This window comes from Rousettus aegyptiacus, unplaced genomic scaffold, assembly GCF_014176215.1.
Source record: "Rousettus aegyptiacus isolate mRouAeg1 unplaced genomic scaffold, mRouAeg1.p scaffold_m13_p_1, whole genome shotgun sequence".
Lineage (NCBI taxonomy): Eukaryota > Metazoa > Chordata > Mammalia > Chiroptera > Pteropodidae > Rousettus > Rousettus aegyptiacus.
Window position 1 is genome coordinate 127,450,036 of NW_023416284.1, and position 23,138 is coordinate 127,473,173.

Here is a 23,138-nt window from a genome sequence, read left to right on the forward strand (position 1 = left end):
GTAAGAAAAGTTACCTACTGTTAGGGCTTTCCTTTCATTATCATAGCCAAAGGAAAACATGAAAAGAGATATTATCTAAGTCTAGAGGGCGGTGACCACGAAGAACTTTTGTTTTTTTCATAGCACCCCTGTCAGAGCCTGGTGCAGGTAGTATCTTCCTAACAGAATTTGCATGGTAGAATGAGCAGCACTGTGCAAGTCAAATCGTTCCACTTGCCATCTGTGGATGTCTGTCATTTGGGGACAATGACCAGCACTATATTTTCTTAACCTAGTATGGACAGAGAACGTATTTGGATTGTATTGTGTGACATCTCCCTCTCTATCGAAAAGGCCCAAGAGGGGAAGGGGGTGGGGTCTGGCTTTTTAAGGATGGGTCTAATGCGTTCAGCTGTTATCACACTTTGCTGATTGTAATCACTCGTTTTATGGTTTCTTTTCCAGCTGCTCCAAAAATTCATTGCAATGTCTTCTAGGTTTATTTTTAATATCCTGTAATTCAAAGATCTAAGAAAAAAGGGTTGAAACAGAAATCCATGTCCCTATTCCCTCTCTCTTTTTTTTTTTTTCTCATGGGGAAGAAGGGATTTAGAATTTGGACACATTCCTCAAAATCCTTTCTGGAGAAATGTGTTCTTTTCTGTAGGGAAGGAGCCAGTTTGGAGCACATCCATAGGCTTATTCAGTTGATGAAGGAATTGGGAAAAAATCCTATGTAAACATACAAAAATGTTTTTAAAAGTTAATTCTTCCTTCAGAGCATTTATAATTAAAACGTTTCTTTTTTTGAGAGTGGTAGCAAAATGTAGGCATCTTAGGATTGGCATGTGAGGATTTCTAGATTCTCTAAATATTTTCTCTAAACACTATTGTTCTAACACTTACTTAATAAAGGTTAAAAGTGAATAGCTCTATTCGCTGCAGAACCTTTGATACTTAGGAAAGCTAAAAGACAGTGTGTGTTGGGGGGAGGTCTCCACATGTGCTGTCTCTGAAAATACCTTGACTTACATTTAAAATTGACTTAGTTCAGGGAAAGTATAAGGTGTCAGTTTTCTCTTGTCAGTGTAATCCTCTGAAGGGCCAGATCTGAGAAATGGTTCGGCTAGAATTACGGGTTACCATTTCTACATTTGCTGCTGTTTAGCAGTCATTTCCACTATGTGACAATCCTTTCAGTCATTTTTAAGTCTTTTACAGGCCCATATAAAGAAAAAAATAAAACCCAAAACCGAAAAACTGCCTGTAAGTCAGAAAGACCCAGTTTCTTGTTTTCAGTGAAGAGTGGTTTAACCATCCATCTACTGTCACCACAGCTGTCAGCAAGATGTCTTAAACATCCTAATTGTCACCAGGGATCAGATTGTTCCTTAACTAATTGTTTAGATCAGCTAATCTACATCCATCATCTGTAAAGGGTAGGTAGTCCCAAGCATCCTGTAATTTAGATAAAACTCCTATCCTGAGTGTAAACACAATGTTTGGGTGACCAAGGGCCAGCAGACCCAAAAGTCTACCTTATAGGTGGAACAAGAGTATGAACTGTAAACTGAGGACTGGGTGAGTTTCCGAGCTCACAAGCTCATACCACTTGCATATGTCCTACTCAAACTGTGAAAATCAGTAGAAGATTCTGTTTCATTGATTTCGATATGCCAAGAACCCAAATAAAGCAGACAGCCAAGATCTCTGCTTAAATCAGCTCTTGAGTCTGCACTTGTATGGGCTTTGAAAAGGGTACTCTTTATGAAACAAATGTGCCATTGGATTTACAAGTTATTTGCAAGCCTTTCTTGAGTTAAATTTCAAAAAGCATGCAATACATAGTATAAATTATATATGTAATACACACATTTCATATAGAACACAGCCTCCCTTCCAAGAACCGCTGTATAGTCAGCCCTACAAAACAATTAGTTAATTCATTATTTTACTCTGTGGAATAGTTTTTCTTGTATTCATCTGCTCATTGTTCAATTCAATAAAAATTTACTTTAAACCCATATGAGCCAGGCAAAAAAATTTTCATGACTCTGAAATAAAAACCATTTAGAAAGGAGCCATCACATTTATTAATGGAGCCTTACATTTATATAGTTCTTATTCCAAAATACTTTCGAAAGACATGATGACTCTATTTAAAATAAAAAATAAATAAATAAAAGCAACCAGATCTTTGTCCTCAGTTTACTGAGCAGAAGTGAGGAGGGGGACAAAGAGAAATCTATGGTAAATGACAAACAAACACATTAGCCTTTCCAAAAGAACCATTCTTTAAAATACTTTAAGAAAAGGGGTCCAGAGATTTTTTTTTAATGTAAGTTTGGAAAACCTGACATACTCTATCTTCCTCATTTCGCAGTAAAGAACCCTATTCATTTTGTTTAGCTGGTGCTGGATTTATTTTTATAATCTTATAACTATTAATACCTTATAGAACCTGGGTGCTATGGAACAGATGCTGGAAAAATAATAAGTACAATTGTTAAATAGTAAGAATACCCAGCTTTGATTCTGGCTCACCTATTTACCAGACATTATTTTAAACATTTTATATGTATTAACTCATTTAATCACCACGGCAACCTGTGCTATAGCTACTCTTATTATTCCCATTTTTCTAGGTATACTGATTCACAGAGGGGTTAATTAACTTACCCAAGATCACAGATTGTTCTAGTGGATTAGCACAGAATAATTAGGCAAACTCGGGAAAACCTTTTAGAGGAAACAGGCTTTGAAACAGGAATTAAAGGCAAGCAGGAGAGTGGAGAGGGCGTGTTGCCCTGTAGAGGCAGATGGATAAAAAGCATAGATACTGGAGACTTCCATAAGTCTAACTGGAGAGAACCAGAGGCCCAGACTGGGACAGGAGAGAAATGAGAGACACAGGGCTGATGGGGATTCTGGGACAGCCGTAGGCAGTGACGAGAGGCTATGGTGTAGCTTCTGGCACTCGCCAATCTGATTTTGTCACTTTTCACCCACCATGCTGATTAAAAGCACTTTGCAAAGAGTTAGACTGCTTTTCTCCCCTGCCCTCCAACTCTGGCCGTTAATTAAGATTTGGCCTTTCTGATTACAAAAGTAGTACATATTTATTGTCGAAAGTATGAAACAAACAAACACACATACAAGGAAAAAAGAAAATGGAAACATTTATAATTCTACCTTCCAGAGACAACCACTTTCAGCATTTGACATCAATAATTACATATTAAATAAGAAAATGAACTTACTATGTACATAGGGCTTTGTCATTTTCTTTCCCTCACCATAGCTTAGTTTGTTGTTGTAAATATTTTTCATTTTTTTAAGTATCACTATTTCAGCGACTGCATCAAATTAAATTTATCCATTTAACAGATCTACTATTGATAACAAATAGATTCTTCTTTTTCTTCTTTTTTTGCTATTCTGTGCAATGCTTCAAAAGGTCTTTCAGATTACCATTTTCCCCATTCGAGATAATTTCTTTATTATAATTTTATAAACACTGACTAAGTCAATGTGTATGCATATATTTAAAATATTTAAAATACATATACATATATTTAAAATATATATACATATGTAGTTTTAAGTGATTTTTATACATATTGCTAAATGCCCTCCATTGCACCATCTTATCCCCTTCAAAACACAGAATGAGAAAGCCATTTCGCCAAACACCAAACCACACAGGTACGGACATTCCTATACTTTCAAAGTTTTGGTTTACAAGCTTTCACGGAGAGGAACAAAGCCATGCCTCAGAGCAAAGATGGGTGGGTCACCGCTGCTTGCCACCAACAGATGGCGATGGCTGCCACTTGGATGGTGTCACTTGCATTAGGAATGAATTAGTTTAAAGCAGTCTTTTAGGAGTTAAACCTTAAAAATCATTATCAATTTAATACATAAAAGTTGCATGCTCTTGTTATTTAGATTTATAGTTCTTCGGTTACTATGAAAACTGAATGGTGTTTTATATGTTCACTTGTATTTCTTTTACAAATTGTCACTTCTTTTACTCATTCTATTTCTACTGTGGTGTTGATCTTTTTCATAGTATTTTTAGATTATGATTCTAGATTTTCATTTGCCTTTAATGTATAGTTTTTTAATTGAGTAAGAGAGAGGGGAGATATAGAGAAGTTTTCAGTGTTTATATAGCCATTTCTATTTTATTCCTTATGATTAGTTTTTGTCTTTATGCTTAAAAAGACTTTTTACCTCAATATCAGAATATCTTTCCTCTGTATCTTTTTTTTTTAAATAATTAACTCTTTCATACATCTGGTATTTATTTCATTGTAATGTGTCAGGAGAAATTCAACGTTTTTCCAAAGAGCTAGCCAATTGTTTCTGTGTCATTTTTTAATAATGCTACCTTTCTGTAATAAATAGAAGTACCAACCTTAGCCTATAATACGATGTTATATCTCCTGGGATCAATTTCAGACCTTTCTATTCCATTCTGTTGGAATAGACTTAGTTCCTAGAGCCACTCTGTGTCAGCAGTAATCCTTGTCATGCCAGTCAACCCTTTTTGTTTTACTCTTTTAAAATATTTTACTGGATTTGATTTTCAAATTACTACATTAACATGTGCTTTTTATAACAAATTAAACAGCAGAGCATGTTGTGTATCTTAAGTTAATAACTTACTCCTCCCTTTTCTAGTTCTCCTGTGAAAACAAGGCTTATAATCTGATGAATAATTTTTTACACTGTTGTCTGTTAATATGACCAAATAATCAAAAATAAAATGAAAATTTTATCAATGGCAAGGCATTGCTCTAAGTACTCTACTAAAATTATTTCATTTGCTTTTTATAATAACTGTATGAGGTTAATGTTATCATCATCAATATCCAATGAGTAAATCGAATCATAGAAAGTCTGATTCGCTCAAGTCACATAGTAAAGTTTTGACACCTGGATTCAAAGCCAAGTAGGCTGGTTCCAGACCCAGAGGTCTGCCTCATTCTTTGGCTTCTCCCTCTCCCCTTCCTATTCCTCCTCCTTCTCCTCTATTATAATCATAGACTATACAAATTACTCTAGACAAGTTGCTTTGAAACCTGCCTTCTTTTACTTAAATGACATTATGTTTTTTCTAGGTTAATACACATAGATACATCACTTTGTAGATATGTCAACATATCAGATAGCTGTGTAGTATTTGACGGTATGGTATAACATAATTTAGTAAGTCATTCTCCTTGTGGTAGGCTTTCAAGTTGTGTTTATTTCCTGGTCACTAGCCAACAATGCTTCTATTAACACAAACTCTTTCATGCTGTTCATTTTATTTCTGGCAAACAGTTGCTCAAAAATGATACTGTTGGATCTAAGAGCATATGTAATTTTATTTTAATAGAGACTACCAGATTATTTTTCACAATGGGTATGCTAATTAATGTTCCCAGATATGCAGCTTTCTCACAAACCCTCCTTTCATTCTTTCTTCCTTATTGAAGCCCCACAATATGCCCAGCACTGTAATGGTGGATGGAGCAGTCACGGTTCCTGCTCTCAGGTGGCGACGTCTTTGGCTTACGCTGGTTACCACTCCTCTTCTTCCTTCCCCCAAAGCACCAAGACATAACACAACAGAAAACATACCACAGAAATCGATCTAAAGTTAAACACAAGACATCTCATTTCCTAGCTTGCCCTGGCCTTCCATGCCATGGCCTATGCAATCTTCTCTGCACATGGCCTGCCCTCACCTGGGAGTCCTCTGCAGCACCTCCAGAACCACCTGTCTCATGAGTCTTCAGGGAGTGACTCTCCAAATGAAGGACAATTTACTTTTCTCTCTATTCTTGCCTTTCCTCTCAGACCCCACCCAGGGAACATCCTTTCGACAGTAAGAACAATAATAAATATGGTCCATGGTTCTTTCTCCCCCTCCCTCTCTCCCTCCCTCCCTTCCTCCTTCTTGCCCTCCCTCCTACCTCTCTTCCTTCCCTCTTTCCTTTTAAATGAAGGAGAACTTCTTTACAGAGGATTATTCTTAATATATTCCAGGGATTCAACTCAAACGGTAATTAAAAAAAATTTTTTTCTTCTCATTACATTAGTTTTTACTCCCCAAGATTATACTACAAACTGGTACAGACTGGGATTTCAAATGAGGTCTCTCGTGCCTGGTGTGTCTTCATTATCTCAGTATCTTATTTACCCTGACTTGGGCTAATGGTCTTATTAAATATGATAACTAATCTAAGCTGTTCATTTAGCATCTTAGAAAATAAATAGGTTTCACTTATTCCTTAAAAGCAGCTGAAGATAAAGCCATTTTGCTTTACTTAATTTGGGGCGGGGGGCATTGATGGGGTGGAGGGAGATTTTTCCCTATAAAGAATGGCCTATCTAAGTAGACTGTACACATCCTTTAAGACCCAGGTCAGAGGTCCCTGTTTCTACAAAGCCTCCACTATCCTTTTAAGACTCCACTAGATCCGTTGTTTGGCTCTCTGTCCTCTCATCTAAATCCTTCTCACTTGATTTCTTTTTTTAATTTGGCCCTTGCCACAAAGTGTTAATTACCTTTTGATTTGTCTTCCTTTCTCATCGGATTATTGCTACCTGAGGTCAGGGGCATTTCTCAATCATCTTTGAACCCTAGAACCTAGGATGTGCTTGCTGTATAGTAAATACAACAAATGTTTTTTGATTAAATGATGGATTGATGCATGCATGGATCAACAGCCATTATTTTCCCTAACCACCTCATGAAGATAACTTTGAAATTATTAAAATGTAACTATTTCTCTTTATATGTTTATTTATCACATCACATTAAAAAATAAAGGGGGCGTTAATGGGTTAGTGTACTTACAGTTCAGTGAATGACCCAGTTTGACTTTCACTGTCCTGTGAACAGGGAAACCAATTGTGTCCATCACACCCGAGATATACTATCCTGGTATCACCACTTCCCTTCAGTAACATTCACTTGTTATTTGTCAGTGCTTTTGTTAGTGAGGAGGTTTCTCCAAATCCTGCTGATATGGGGGACTAAGGCGTAAAATAAATTGGACTAAGCCTTCAAAAAATATTGGAAGTCTTGAAAAGAGATTTTTATACAGGATGGCTTTTGTCTGCCATGCAACACTAGGAAGCAAGTGGTGTTTAATCTCAACACATTCAAAGTTTTTATTTGTGTCATCTCCTCTTTAGCCTCAGAGAGGTAGTGTTGCTTAGTGGTTAAGGCCATAAATCCTGAGCCAGGCCCCTGGGTTTGAATCCCAATTTACTGCCTTAGTAAAGGCATTTCACCCAATGTGTTAAATCACACAATTTCGAGGAATGGCATTCACACCAAACACAACATCAACATCAGATGATGCATATAGAGCATTGTAGGACATTTAAACCTAGCAAGTAGAATTCATTAAACAAGCAAATCTCATTTTTGTCTTCTCGGCACCCCTATTAATAGTTGTTATTAATCCCATCTCAAAGACAAATCAATTATAGCCCAAGGAGATTAAAAGACTAAAGTTGAACAGGAAGTCAGAAGCAGGCTGTTGACTTTCCAATCTTCAAACTCCAAGGCTGGGGCATTTATTTCCACCTATACTATTATGAGTACCCTCTCTGGGCAAAGGAAGCATGTACTTTTGCTGAAAAATAAAAATATCTCATAATTATTGATGAACTAGTCTTTGAATTTGTGCTCCTAACAAAGCTTACCATATTAAATTATCAAGGTAGATGAAAATCAAGCTTGTGTCTCAAAATAATAGCTAGGGTTAGAATAAATTCTCATATCATACATTCCAGTCAATATTTTAATAATTAAAATGAATCTAAATTAAGATCTGCAATCTGCTAAAGTTACAACTTTTGTATCAATGAGCCTATATTTCAAGAGCTATATCTTAATAAGACATTACTTTTGGCTAACTGATTAATCTCAAAAATAAAATTATTTGGTCATAAAAGAAATCTTACCTATGGAATAAATAAAAGTTTATCTTTCTGAATTGAGAATGTCATGCATGCATTATAACGTCCAAGGGCATCAGGATGTTCTTGAGAGCTGCCTTTTTGAGTGCATTTATGGCTGCAAAGATTTGCACATTTCTTTTTACAGTCAATGTTCTTCCTCTTCAAGCCAGCAGACATTCTCTCCTGGCAGTCCTTGATTCTTGCAATTTCTCTTTAATGTTAAGTCCTACAAGCTGTTGGGAATAAATAATCATGCCTATTTCTTGGCATGAAAATGCCCATTCATTCACCAAATATTCAATTTCACTTCTACCATTAGCAGATTTTCTTTGTGAGTAAAAAGGTAGCTTCTATGTCTCAACTTCAGCTGCATCCCAGCTGTGTTTATTAAACAGAGATTTAACATTGTCTGCCCTTTTGTTTTCTGCTCCATCGTTTTCCCCATCTGGCTTTCCCCCCTATATCGTAGTGAATATATCCATATTTTTACTGACAGTAGGTTTTTTTTTTTTCCTGATATCTTTCCCTGATGATAGCAGTTAACATTCCTTTAAAAGCTTATGTTTCACCTCTATTCCCCTGTTCACATTTCAACTATGTGAAATTGGGTGATTTGAAACAATTTTAGCAGCTTCTCACTCAAATATAATCCCTTACGACTTGTGATGGTTTTGAATTCTTGGCAACCATTTTCTATGTCACTTAGAGTCTCTGTAAAGGAAGGATTGTTATGAATTACAAGCACAGAGGCAGGGCCTTAAAGAACAAAGAAGACACATTTTATTTCAAGAAAAATAAAATGGAATTTCACAGTCACTTGCCCAGTTTTTCCTACTTTTCCAGATGGAAATAGAATGGGAGTAGAGAAAACACACCCCAACTCTTGAGGAGAAATGGAGCCCAGGAACTTTCTTAGGCTGAGCACTTCTTTTCTTAAGAATGCAATGTTATTAAGCTCCAAATATTTCTGCCACTGGTTATAATGTTTTCAATTTTATTTTCTTTTAAGCTTGCCCAATTAAGAGAATAAATCAAATTCTCCCTCTTTGTATATTACCTCAGAAGTTAAGCTTAGCCACATGTAAGGAAAGAATTTTGATTTATTTGTACAGACAAGATATGTTCACACAAACGTATTCCAAAGAATTTAAAAATTATTAGTCTCTCGTTTTTCAGAATCAATATTTCTTTAAAAGTTGTTAAATAGAAAATGGTTATTTGCTCATGAAAAGTTATATGGATAAATCTATTCCAAAAGAAAAATTAAAATTAATTCCAAATTTAATCATGAAATTTTAAAAAATATTTTCTAATCATAAAATATTATAGTGGTCCTCAGCATAGTTCTGTGGTTAAGAGACTGAAGTCTGATGACCTGGGCTTTGTCACTTAGATGCTTGATTTTGAACAAATTATTCAACTTTTCTGTGCCTCAGTTTCCTTTTCTGAAAATGCAACTGATAATAACAGTTCTTACTTTATAGAGTTGGTTTGAAAATTAAATTTGTTAACCCAAGTTAAGATCTTAGAACAATGCCTAGCACAGAGTAATCTTCTATCATCGTAAGCTGTTATTAGTAGTAGTTGCAGTGATAGCATCTATCAGTCTGGTGTGTGGGTTACAGAGGTAAAAGGTTAATGGACTTATAAGCTGGTCCAGAAAAAAAATTTTTTTATTCTGATTCAAGAAGTATTTGTTGAACACCAGCTATGTGTTTAACACTGTAATACAGGGAGCTGGATACCTAATTTACCTAGAAATCAAATCAGCTTTAAGCACCCATCCATTTACTGAATAATGGCAAATAAAGAAATAAGAAACCCAAGAAATAGAGCAAATTAAAACAAAAAAAAGCTCTTTGTGGAAAAAAAAATCCAACCTAAGGAATGACAGAAATGAAATAAATATTATGTTCATAATGCTGTCTGTCATCTGTTAGTTTAATGATATGAACAAAAGCAGCACTCTGATCGGTACTGTGAGGAGTTCTTTTGAAGAAAAGCAAAGAAAGTCAGAGATAGAAGAACATACCACAGAGAAATTGTTAGGGAAAAATGCCCTATAGTTGGATAGCTTGGTTTGAGTATACTTCTTTGGCTTGGGTTTAGAATTCTCTCTAATATTTCAAAGTTTACTCTCAGCCTTTAGCACTGTTCCTGTTGGTAATAGACTCTCTTCCCCTCCCCCATGTCCATCTTTCAGGAGAGGGGGCCATACTCAATGAGTAGAAGGAGGGACATCTTAGATTTCTATTTTTTCATCTCTTTGTACCATATCATTTGTAGTAGTCAAGTCTTTACGAGTCTTAATTTATATATGTGTGTGTGTGTGTGTGTGTGTGTGTTTGTGTGTCTGTGTGTGAAGAAGCTCTAAACTATTCAGCATTCATGTTTCTAAACATCCATTTAAAAAATCTGGTGTTATCATATGAATAGTTGATTCCTAGTCATAAAGAAAAGGTCTAGTTACCTTCCATTAATTTTTTTTAGAAAATATTAGTTAAATGCTGGCTCCATAAAATATAGTCAGAACTATCTGTGGATAATGGAAAGCTAAATTTATTGCTTGCTATGTTAGGGTAGCTCTGCTTTAATGAGTCTCACTCGCATCTCAGAAAGGTAAGGGCTAAACTAGGATCTTTATAGACATTTTGAAATCTGGTTTAGTATGGGAGGTAGGGCTTGGTTACAGTCAGGTAAAGATCATAATGTAGGTTTGCTGGACACAGCACAGCAAGGATTTTTACCCAAGGGGTTCAAATGTCAATTTTCCATAGTCTTTCGAAGTTTTGCCACTGGAGCTCTTGATGCAATCCCTTTCTCTCTCTCTCTCTCTCTCTCTCTCTCTCTCTCTCTCTCTCTCTCTCTCTCTCTCAATGGATGGCTTGATTTTCTACTTTACTGGGACGAAGCTCCCTGGCGTATGTTCCTTGAATTCTTCTTTGTCCATCAAGAGTTCCTGATTTTTCCTATTCTTTCCTCTTTATTCTTCTCTTAGAGAACAATACATTCTTCCTCTTAAAACTCTATCTATAGTTTGCTCTTTCCTATTTATTTACTCACAGCCACTCACTCACTAATATCTGCTCTTTCTTATGTGTCAGCCTTCTCATTCCTCATGATCCCTTTTCTTGGCCTGAAAACATGATTATGTATTTTTTCTTTTCTTTTCTTTTTTCTTTTCTTTAGTATAAAATAATAGCTATTGGGTCTTTAGGCTTCAAGGCACAGTTCTTTGTTTTCTCGACAACTCCTGACAGTCTTGATCAAGGATTTAAAAAAAAAAAAAAAGCTCTCCAAATCTCTCTGTATGCATCATCTTCTCACTCTCCAATCCTTTCCTTTTCTGCCCAGATTTTGGAAAGTGTAGCTAATGCTACTTGTCTACACTTTCCCAATCCTACTTACTTTCCATTTCACTGTAATCTAGCTGCCTTGGTAAGGTTACAAGTGATTTCCTAAGTGCTAATTTTAGGAGAAAATTCAAATTCCTTTCTTTGTGGCAGTTGACACTGCTAACCACTCTGTCTTCACTGAAAACCATATTTCTTTGGCTTCTGACATCATCTCTTCTTGGTTCTTTTCTGACCCCCAAAGCTTTTCTTTTTCTCTCTAATTTGTTTCTCTTTCTACATCTGCTCTTTAAGTTTTAACATTATTTGAGGTTTTGTTTTTAGTTCGTCATGTTTATCATAATATCTGGTCCTGCAGGATAATTTCACATTAACACTCACCCATGAATAATTTTCTAAGTCAAAATTTAAAAACTTCCAGCATGGCCGTTTCAGTTTCAGATACCTGGTCACCTGTTGAATATTTCTACTCAGATCAAATTTACTATTTCCAAAATGAAGTTATCTTTTTTATAAAAGCTCTTCATCCTATTTCTGACTCTTTTAATGGAACTGTTATCTACCTTCCAGTGTTTCACCTTCCCAGATGATAAGTATCTCTGCCAACACTTGTTAATCAAGTTACAAGGCCCATCACCTGGAAACTCCGATTCATTTGACTTCAGTGGGTAGTTTGGTAAGCACAGATGGAATTAAGCCTCATTCTTGCCCTCTCCATCTTCTTCACCTTGACCCCTCCCATTTGGTCACCAGGCTAAGTCCATTGTATCTACCAAATATCTCTCGAACCACATCTTTCATTCTTTAGTGTTACACCTTTAGTTCTGGCCCTCATGAACTGTTTAGTGCCTTCAGTTTAATGACTGTTCTTTGCTTGCTCCTCTTTTATCTGTAGTTTCACTTTCTGAGATTTCAGCTACCTGTGGTAAACTGTAGTTCATAAATATTAAATGGAAAATTCAGAAATAAACAGATTTGTGAATTTTAAAGTGCATGCCATTCTTCGTAGGGTGATTAAATCTTATGCCATCCTTTTCCTTCCCATCTTGGACATTAATCATCTCTTTGTCCAGCATGTCCATCCACTCTGTATATGCCACCTGCCCAGTAGTCACTTAGTTGTGGTCTTGGTTATCAGAGAGAGACCACATTTACATAACTTCTATTACAGTATATAATTACAATTGTTCTATTTTATTATTAGTATTGTTAATCTCTTACTATACCTAATTTATAAATTAAACTTTATCATAGATATGTATGGATAGGGAAAATCATTGTACATATAGGGTTCGGTACTATGTGTGGTTTCAGGCATCCACTGGGGGTCTTGGAACATACCTCCACAGATAGGGGGCTCTACTGTATTCTGACAACCTGAATCTTCTATTTTTATTCTACCGAACGTCTATAAGTTATTTATTAGGCTATGTTCTTTTTCATCGCTGTTTCTTCTTCCTGAAATAACATTCCCTCTGCTAACCTCCTTTTATTATCAAACTAGTAATTCTTTGAGAACCAACTAAAGTACATTAGAACATTGGAACTCACAAATACAGAGTGATTTTGAATGACTAAATCCTCATGTATTTCTTTAGTTAGTTTCATCCTGACATAGTTTTTCATGTTCTTGCCAAGAGAGCAGTGTTTCACTGTAGAAACACAGGTAAATTGTGGCCTATATTTTTGGCTTCAGATAGGTTTGAGTTCAATTCCCATTACTTCTATTTAATGATTTTAGGATTTGGAGGAAAGCTCCTTAAACTTTCTAAGCCTCAAGTTTTCATCTGTAAAAATAAAGATAATAGTAGTAAGAATTAAATAACATAGTCGAAGCAATGTGTTGAGCTCAGTTACTGGCACAATTGGTGCTCAAGACTCTTTGTATAGGGTGATAATTTATAGTCCAGATAAGAACTCTTTTAAGAATTAAAGAAGGGGCTATTAAAAATATGAGGGGGAACAGGTATAAACCAAGATCGTCCATGGCAAAGGACACATCCTTACATACAGGAGGGACTTTTGAACCACCATTTTATTGGAAGGGGGATGACAGCTAAAGGATTTGCCTTGAAGTTTTGCTGGCAAAACAATTTCACTATTTTTATCTACATGATGTATTTGGGGTGAGGTCAAGGTGGACTAAAGATCCCCTTTTCACCATCATTTCTTGGCACATGACAGATGCGTAATATGTGTGGTCTTTATTATTACTGACCCTAGAACCTGCTCTGGCCATGCTTGTTTCTATTTTCATTTCAAATCTAGATTTTGAGGCCTTGTCCGAATTCTCTCTGACTCAGACATTAACATTTCTGCTCTCTTAGTCTCTCTGGGTTGGGCATCCAATGTTAGCTCTCCTGTAGGCCATATCTATTGTTCTTTGAAGAATGGGAAGGATGCATTGCCTACTCCATCCTCTTGGGTGAGAGATCCGGTGAGGCTACTTCTTCCTCATCTTACTAGCCTTAATTAAGCAGGGGGAGGTTCATTTCACATATATGGTTGCTGCAAAGCGAATCGAATCCCTGTAATTTTCCATATGATTCACAAATGGGGGAAATTCAAGTGCTCGTCTGAAACATTCTAAGACTGGAATCTTTCATGCCCCATCTTTCACACTCCAGCTTCACATATATGCAGTTCTGTGACTTACCAATTTGTAGAAAGAGAAATTTTCAGTCCTTGATCTAGTCATTGCAATCTTTCCTTAATGGAAATGAGTCTCACAGGATGGAGGGTGCGGGGGTAGGGTATTCGGTTTTTTGTACTATTCCCCTCCTCCACACTAGGTTCTCTGCCGATGTGCACTCACAACACTCTGTGCTTCCTGTAACCTACCTGGCCTTATCATGATTTACTGTGCCTATGTCTTCTCTTGTCTGTCTCATTCACTAAATTATAAGCTTCTTGAGTGCAAAACCTATTCTTTATTTATCTTTGTATCTCCAGAATGTGGCACAGTGCCTGGCATATGTAGATTCTCAAGAAATGTTTAAATAGATGACTTAATTATTACATGCAAATAATTCCAAGAAATACTAAGGGTTGTGCTGTTGGTCATACCTCAAAGCAGCACTCTGGTAGCTAAGCTTCTACACTGTAATCTAGGATATGTCATTAGCATGGTAAAAAATTTAATTTGACTTTGCCCTTCTTTGTTTATTTTTGTCCCCAAGACACCTTTGCATCTGAGTTTTCCCCACTTCAGTTTCAAGAGAAGTCCAGTCTAGAGCACACCTGCCAAGGAGAGACTCCAGAACAAAAGCATTGAGGTGGGCAAGACTCTGGGCATCTCATCTACCTTGAGGGGGAAGACAAGGACACAGTGGCTCTTCTTTTCTAATATTTCCTGGAACACTAGAGGCTGGAGAGAAGGCATAACACTTTCCAAGGGCATGACTGATATTTTGAGAGTATCTGAGGCTCAGTAAACCTGTTATGAATTGATAGTAGATTTAACTTGGAATGATCTTATTTTCAATTCAAACATTTAAATTGTCACATTGTCAGTCACTGCAAGTGACTAGGGCTGGGTGCAAAGCAAGCATTTAACAAATACATACTAAATAATCTATGCAAGCTTTCTTCATCTTTTTTCCTTATAGATACGCATGTTTAGCCCGTTCATAAACATGACATTGTCATTTATTTTCAGTTTCTCTTTATGCTTATTAGCACATAAAAAAGTTCATGAATTTATACTTTTTCCAGTTACCAATCTAGGGGCTACAGAATTTCAGATCTATTGAGTGCCATTATAGCCCTCAAGAAGCAAATGGGAGGGGCAGAGAAATAAACAAAATAAATAGTGAAATAGAAGAAACCAATGATGGAAATGTGCACCAGTTGTTATGAAAACACAAAGGAGGTTTGAGCTACGTAGCCAACTTGGGGAGACAGCAATGGTAGTAGAGATATTATGAAAGCGTTGCTGGAAAGGAACATTGAACTAAATCTTACGAAATAAACAGGAATTAGGACATGAGTATTTAGAAATTGGGAGAGCATTTCAGGTAAGAGGGTAACATGAGAAAACCTGTAGGACAGACACAATGCTGTGTTCAAAGGGAATGAAAGCAGCTGAGTATTATTAGAACATCCTGTTCTAGGTGGGGAAGGGGAAGGAGTGAAGTTGGAGGAACAGGGGAGGGTCATACCATCTGAAGAAATCATGACTTTGTTCTCTCTGTGATGGGAAGTTATTGAGGAATTCTGAGTAGATTTGCCAAAATGGAATACTGTATCTGAGAGGGAAGGGATGGATCTGATGAAAACAAGATCGTTTAGATGTAAGGGGGAGAGGTGATGAAGCTAGTCCTCGTAAGCATAATGTTGGTGACTGGGTGACTGCTGGGATAATGAGAAGCACAGTGACTAAAAGCATTGCCTCTGGAGCCACATAGTCTGAGTTCAAATCTCAGCTTTGCCACTGTTGTATGACCGTGGCAGGTGATCTAATCTCTCTGTTCCTCAGTTCCTTCATCAGTAAAGTTGGGACGATGTTAATAATAATTACCTCTTAAGACTGTTGGGAGGATCAAATGAATAATAGGTATAAAATACTTAGAATCAGGCCTGGCATATAGCAACTTAACAGTATTGAAGTATTAACCACTTTTATTATAGGGAAGGAACAAATTTTAAAGGAGAAGAGGCTAAGTTCAGTTTTAGACATTTTGATATTGGAAATCCATATGAAGACATCCAGTAGTTGGTTGACGTGTTTATCCCAAGTTCCAGAGAAGGAGCTTGGCTAAAGGTATAGATATTTTGAAATTTCAGCATATAAATAAATCTGATTAAAAACATAAGAATGAGGTCAGCAGAAAGAAAAAAAACAATAAAGATTAAAACAAACAGAGAATAGAAAAAGAATAGGAAAAAAATCAGCAAAACCAGGAATTATTTTTTTAGAAAAAGCAACAAAATTAATAAACTATTAGGTGGACTCAAAAAAAAAAAGAGATTTGAATAACTAAAATTAGACATGAAAGAGGAAACATTACAGTTGACATCACAAAATAAAAAAGATTGTAAGAGACTACTAAGACTAATTATACAGCACCAAATCAGTTAACCTAGAATAAATAAATAAATTTCTAGAACATGCACCCTACCAAGATTAAATCAAGAAGAAATAAAAATCTGAACAGACCTGTAACTAGTGAAGAGAATGAAGTGAGAAAAAAGAAAGAAACTTTCCAACAAATAAAAGTGCAAGACCAAATGGCTTCACTGGGGAATTCTATTAAACATTTTAAAAAGAATTAACACCAATTCTTCTCAAGTTCTTCCAAAGAATCAAAGAGGAGGGAACAATCCCAGACTCATTCTATGATGCCAGTATTACCCTGATACTAAAGCCAGATGAAGATAAAACAAAACAAAACAAAAACAATATTCTCAATGAATAGTGATGTAAAATCTCTACACAAAATACTAGCAAACCAAATTCAGCAGCACATTTAAAAGATCATATACCATGACCAAGTGCAATTTATACCTGGGATGCAAGGATAATTCAACATGATAATCAATCAATGTGATACCCACATAAATAAAATGAGTGGAAAAAAAATCAAATGATCATCTCAATCGATGTAAAAAAAAGCATTTGACAAAATTCAATGCCTTTTCGTGATAAAGGTCAACAAACAAGGAACAAAGAAAACTACCTCAACATAATAAAAGCCATATATGAAGAGCCCACAGCAATCATTTTCAACAAGGAAATATTTAAAGCTTTTCTTCTAAGATCAGGAATAAGTCAAGGATGTCCATTTGTACTTCTACTAATCAACATGGTACTGGAAATTCTAGCCAGATAGAAAAGAGAAATACAAAGCATATAAATTGGAAAAGAAGAAGTAAAATTACCTCTGTTCACAGGCATTATCTAATATGCAAAAACCCCTAAAGATTTCACCAAAAAGCTGTTAAAACTAATTAATAAATTCAGCAAAGTTGCAGGATACAAAATCAACACTCAAAAGTAAAGTGTTTCTATACTCCAACAATGACCAATCTAAAAAAGAAACTAAGAAAACAATTTCATTTACTATAGCATTGTAAAGGATAAAATACATAGGAATAAACTTAGCCAAGCAGATAAAGGACTTGCACACTGAAAATGATAAAACATCGCTAAATGAGAAAAATAAAAGAAGATATAAATAGAAAGACATATTGACATATTGTGTTTGTGGATTAGGAGATTTAATATTGTTTAAATGTCCATACTACCAAAAATGATCTACATATTAAATGCAATCCCTACCAATATCCTAAAGGCATTCTTTGCATAAATAGAAAATAAATCCTAAAATTCACATATACTAGCAAAAAACCCAGAATAGACAAAAAAGTTTGACAAAAAAGAACAAAGTTGGAGGTCTCACACTCACTGATTTCAAAACATACTGCAAAACAACAGTAATTAAGATGGTATGGTACTGGCATAAAGACAGATATGTAGACAAGTGGAACAGAATAGAGATCCCAGAAAAAAAAGATAGCGTATATGACAAATAGTTTTTGACAAGGGTACTAGAACTACTAGAACTATTGGAGTCCCTTCAATAAATGGTGGTAGGAAAACTAGATATCCACATGCAAAAGAATGAAGCTGGACCCTTGTCCTATACTCTATACAAAAAGTAACTCAAAAATAGATTAAAGATGTAAATGTTAGTTCTGAAATTATTAAACTCCCAGAAGAAAACATAGGGGAATAGCTTCATGGCACTGCATCTGGCAATATTTTCTTGCATAGATACCAAAAGCACAGGTGACAAAAATAAAAAATGGACAAATGGGACTACACCAAATATAAAAACTTCTGCTTATCAAAGGAAACAAGAAACAGAGTGCAAAGGCAACCTATGAAATGGGAGAAAATATTGGCAATTCACATTTTAAATTAAGAGTTTATATCCACATTATATAAGGAATTTCTACAATTCAGCAACAACAACAACAAATAAACAATTAAACAAATAACCTATTAGGAAATGGACAAAGGACTTGAATAGACATTTCTCTGAAGAAGATATGCAAGTGGCCAATGATCACAGTCAAAGATATTCAACATCACTCATCATCGTTAGAGAAATGCAAATCAAAACCAGGAGGTATCACCTTACAATTAGGATGGTTACTAGCAAAAAAAACCCAGAAAATGACAAGTGTTGGAGAAGATGTGGAGAAGTTGAAACCCTGTTGTGCCCTATTGGTGGGAATGTAAAATGGTGCAGCCACTGTGGAAAAAAGTATAGTTTCCTTAAAATATTAAAAACATGATTCAGCAATCTCGCTTCCGGGTAGGTATACAAAAAAACCTCAAAGCAGGATCCCAAAGCGATTTTGCATGCTTGTTTTTTCCAGTATTACTCACAATAGCCCAGAGGTTGAAGCAACCTAAATGTTCATTAGCAGATGAATGGATAAAGAAAATGTGGTATACATAAATAACAGAATATTGAGAAGTCTTTAAAAAGAAGGAAATGTTGTCATGTGTTATGACATGGATGAACCTTCAGAACATCATGCAAAGAAAACAAGCTTGTCACAAAAGGACAAATACTGCATGATTCCACTCTTTTGGAGAATCTAAATAATCAAAATCATAGAAACTTAGAAGAAAGGCGGTTACCAAGGCTGGAGGAGGGGAAATTAGTGTTTGTTGGGTATAGAGAGTCTGTTGGCTGTGTGGTGAGGTCATTGCAAGATGAAAAATTTCTAGAGATCTGTTGCACAACAATGTAAATACACTTACACTAAATTGTACATGTACAAATGGTTAAGAAGATAAATTTAATATTACATTTTTTAACCATAATAAAGAAAAGTTAAAAAACAAAAGAAAAGAAAAGAAAATAGGAATGTAGATAGAATTTTTTAGGAAACATGACAATAAGGAGAGCATGTCAAGGATGGAACAGAGGTTCCTTGAGGATTTGTAAGAATCCTTTGGGAATGTGTTAGGAAATGGTAGACACCATACACAATCATTCAGAAAGCCTGCTTCTTACCCCATGCTATAAAAGTTCTTTCTCTTTCTAAAGAGTTGAGGATCTCAACTGTGGGTTATTTCCAAACCTGAATCTTATTATGTATGGGTTTCAGTAAGACAAATTAGCAGATAATGGAAATGTAATATTAACATAAGTGATATAGGAAGAGCTCAAGAAGCATTACTGATAGGCCAGCCAACAAATGAGAAAGCCAGTTATGGAAAGTGAAAATGCAAAAAGTCAGCAAGGATAAAATAGGAGGACTAAAGTCACTCAAGAAAATGTCTGTTGGCTGTGTGGTGAGGTCAGAGCAATAAGCAAAGCTGGAAAATCTGAAGCGCAACTGAAATCAGTCGGGAAACGAAGATTAGCAACATAGTACCATGGGAACTAGGTTTTCTAAACCAAAGTTGGGACACAGGTCTGACATAGGGCAAAGTGTTTAAAACCACCATTGTGTTGGAAAATCTAGAATATTTGGCAGTCATTCCCATGACCCTCCTTCTTGGAATATGAAGTGGCTTGAACTACCTGCAGGTAGTCTGAAAAAAAAAAAGAAAAGCCATGATTGGTAAGATTTTGCAGGCAAGTTATGAGCAGGGTGACCAGAGAAAGATATGACAGGCTGGTGAAAGCAGCATTTAAGTTGGGTTTAGTCATAAATAAGTGAGCTGGCTTGGGACTGTATCAGCTTCGCCTTGGCACAGCCCATACCTCCAGAGGCCCAGTGGGACAATGTGGCATTCGTGCATCTTCATGAATAATTTTGAGGAGCAGGGCTGAAGGAGAGAACACAAATTTCTTTTTATAAACTGGGCTTTGCTCTGTGGGCCATCAATTTAGCTCCTTTACAGGCACCAAATCCTTCAGCAAAACATTAGTTAAACCTTCGATTCAAATATTATAGCTAAGAAGGAATAGGGACAGGTAGGTAACTCAGGCCCTAAATAATAAAGACCAGATTCTAACCATAACACCGATAACTTTGCATGTATTTATGTTTCTGGGAGGTAAGTAATCCACATACTTCCTGAAGCTGAGGACTTGATGTTATAGCATTTGATATATAAATAGGGTCTCTGTAGGGCAGCTTTAAAATAAAAGGAACTCTTCTTCTTCCGACAAAGTTCTGTTATTGGCCAAAGAACCCCATCTCTCTCTCTCCCTCTCTCTCTCTCTCTCTCTCTCTCTTTCTCTCTCTCTCTCTCTCTCACACACACACCCACCCACGCACACACACACACACACACACACTCACAAGTGCAGTCACTTAAAAGTTAAGCTAACATCCTTTTTAATGGAGAAGTGAGTTGTTCTAAGTGCTTGAAGCTGATAGAGTTGAAAGGAAGCATTGGCTCAAATAACCTGGGGCTCATTAGGCCGTATCTTCTTGAGGACACTTTATATCTTGAGTCTACCTTTGCAAAAAAAAAAAGCATTTTCTATCTCAGCAACGTTTTTGGAAAAAAAAAAATACAGTAATCACTGATGCATCTCTCTGGGCTCTTGAAACAGCATTTAATTGAGAGCTTCCTTTTAAATAAGCGTTCAGATGTGAGCATGGCACCTGGGCCATTCAGGCCTCCATGCGTTAGTAGCACAACTCTTTGCAAATAAACAAAGTTTTGAGATTCTGGGGAAAAATGCAGCTTACACAGCACTTAGGAGTGCTCAAAGGGCCTCTGTTCTCTCTCCATACTAATGTGGTTTCACAAGAAGACCAAGATTATTTTATTGCCCCAGGATGCCAGGAAATTTTCATTTGGCTTCCTCAGATCTTTGGGATAAAAGTGGGACAGTAAGGAAAAGAATTCCCTTTGCTGTCTTAGATTTCTGTTCTCCAGGAAAGTATGTTGTGTTTTCTAAGATCAGATACTCTGTAATTTATTTTTAGCTTTAGTAACTGTATTATTTTACATCCCCCAGTCTCCATTTTTTTCAAAGGAATATGTCCCCCTCTGCTCCTTCCTGTTTTGGATCCTTTCATAGGATTCCACTTTTGGCTAAAATACAGGTAGTGTCTTTCACATATCACAGGCTTATTGACTAATGTAGAAATGAAGGACACAAGTATTTCTTAAGTAGAAATTAGAATCACAATTAAAAACTGACAAAGTAAGTACACTTTCTAGTATAACCAGGAACAGTTAATACTAGATGTTTTTGAGGTGTGGACTGTCAGAATACGGTTGAAGTTATCCATTTAATAGCTCATGAGAAAGTGCCTCCCTGAACACCCTTTATAACGTTGCACTCACCCTGATCTATCACCTTCACTCTGCTTAATTTTTCTTCATAGCACTCAACGCCTAACATTGTACTTGTTTATTTATTGTCTGTCTCTCTCTACTAGAATGGAATTTCCATAAATGAAGGTGTTGGATTTTACCTCCGCTGTACTTCTGGTTCTCAAGAAGTGTAGAACATGGGACCCGCGCGGCGCTAGGCATTTCGTGTGCATCCTGCAGCCCATGTCCGCAGCTGTTAAGAGATCCCCGCCTCTCCCCGCTGCTGCATTGCCAAGATGTTGCTTTCTAACATACTGACTCTAGGCAAGCTAGACATAAAGGGGAAGCAGGTCATTATGAGGGTGAACTTTAATCTTCCTATGAAAGACAACCAGTTAACAAACAACTAGAGGATCAAGGCTGCCATCCCAAGCATTAAATTCTACTTGGACAATAGAGCCAGGTCAGTTGTTTGAATGGAGCCAAGTCAGCTGTTCAAAGGAACCACTTGGTTCAATGGCATCTCCATGCCTGACAAGTACTCCTTTGAGCCAGTTGCTGTAGAACTCAAATCTCTGCTGGGCAAGAATATTTTGTTTTTGAAGGACTGCATGGAGAAAGCTTGTTCTGACCCAGCTGCTGGGTCTGTCATCCTTGCTTTCATGTGGAAGAAGGGAAGAGAAAAGATGCTTCTGGGAATAAGGTTAAAGCAGAGCCAGCTAAAATAGAAGGCTTCTGAGCTTCACTTTCCAAACTAGGGGAAGTCTATGTCAGTGAAGCTTTTGGCACTAATCACCCAGCCCACAGCCCCATGGTGGCAGTCAGTCTGCCACAGAAATCTAAAGTTATTTTTTTTATGAAGTAGGAGCTGAACTACTTTGCCAAGGCCTTAGAGAGTCCAAAGCAACCCTTTCCGGCCATGCTGGGTAGAGCAAAGTTGCAGACAACATTCATCTGATCAATAACATGTTAGACAAAGTCAAAGAGGTGATTAGCGGTGGTAAAATGTTTTTTTTTTTTTTTTTACCTTCTTTAAGGTGCCCAAAAACTTGGAGACTGACACCTCTCTGTTTGATTAAAAGGGAGCCAAGATTGTCAAAGACCTGATGTTCAAAGCTAAGAAAAATGATGCGGAGATTACTTTGCCTGCTGACTTTGTCACTACCAACGAGTTTGGTGAAAATGCCAAGACTGACCAAGCCACTGTGGCCTCTGGCATACTTGCTGGTTGGATGGGCTTGGATTGTGGTCCTTGAATAATTCTGGCTCAGCTCTACAATATAATATTTCATAAATTCCACAAGCAATAAGAAAGAAGAAAAAAATCTGTAACCTCATTTTTTATTACTAAAGTAAGAGAAAGCCTCTCTCTCTTTCCCCTGCCCTCTATCCCTATCCCACCTCCACCTCTCATGAGTAGGAAGCTCTAGTGTTCAGTTTCTCATACACAAGAATTTGGTTCTCTGTACTTTTTATATTCTGGTGCCAGGTACTTAGCTTTGTTTCCCTGGGTTTTCCTGCAATTCTGCAAGAGCATCTGGTCTTGCAGAGTACATCAGCATGTGACAAAACCAGAATCGAAAGATTTTTACCAT

At 36.5% G+C, this 23,138-nt stretch overlaps 1 pseudogene; it reads left to right on the top strand.

Annotated features, from left to right (window-relative positions):
• The first annotated feature begins 21,839 nt into the window (after window positions 1–21,839).
• On the top strand, window positions 21,840–22,799 carry LOC107517408 (annotated as a pseudogene).
• Window positions 22,800–23,138: the final 339 nt, after the last annotated feature.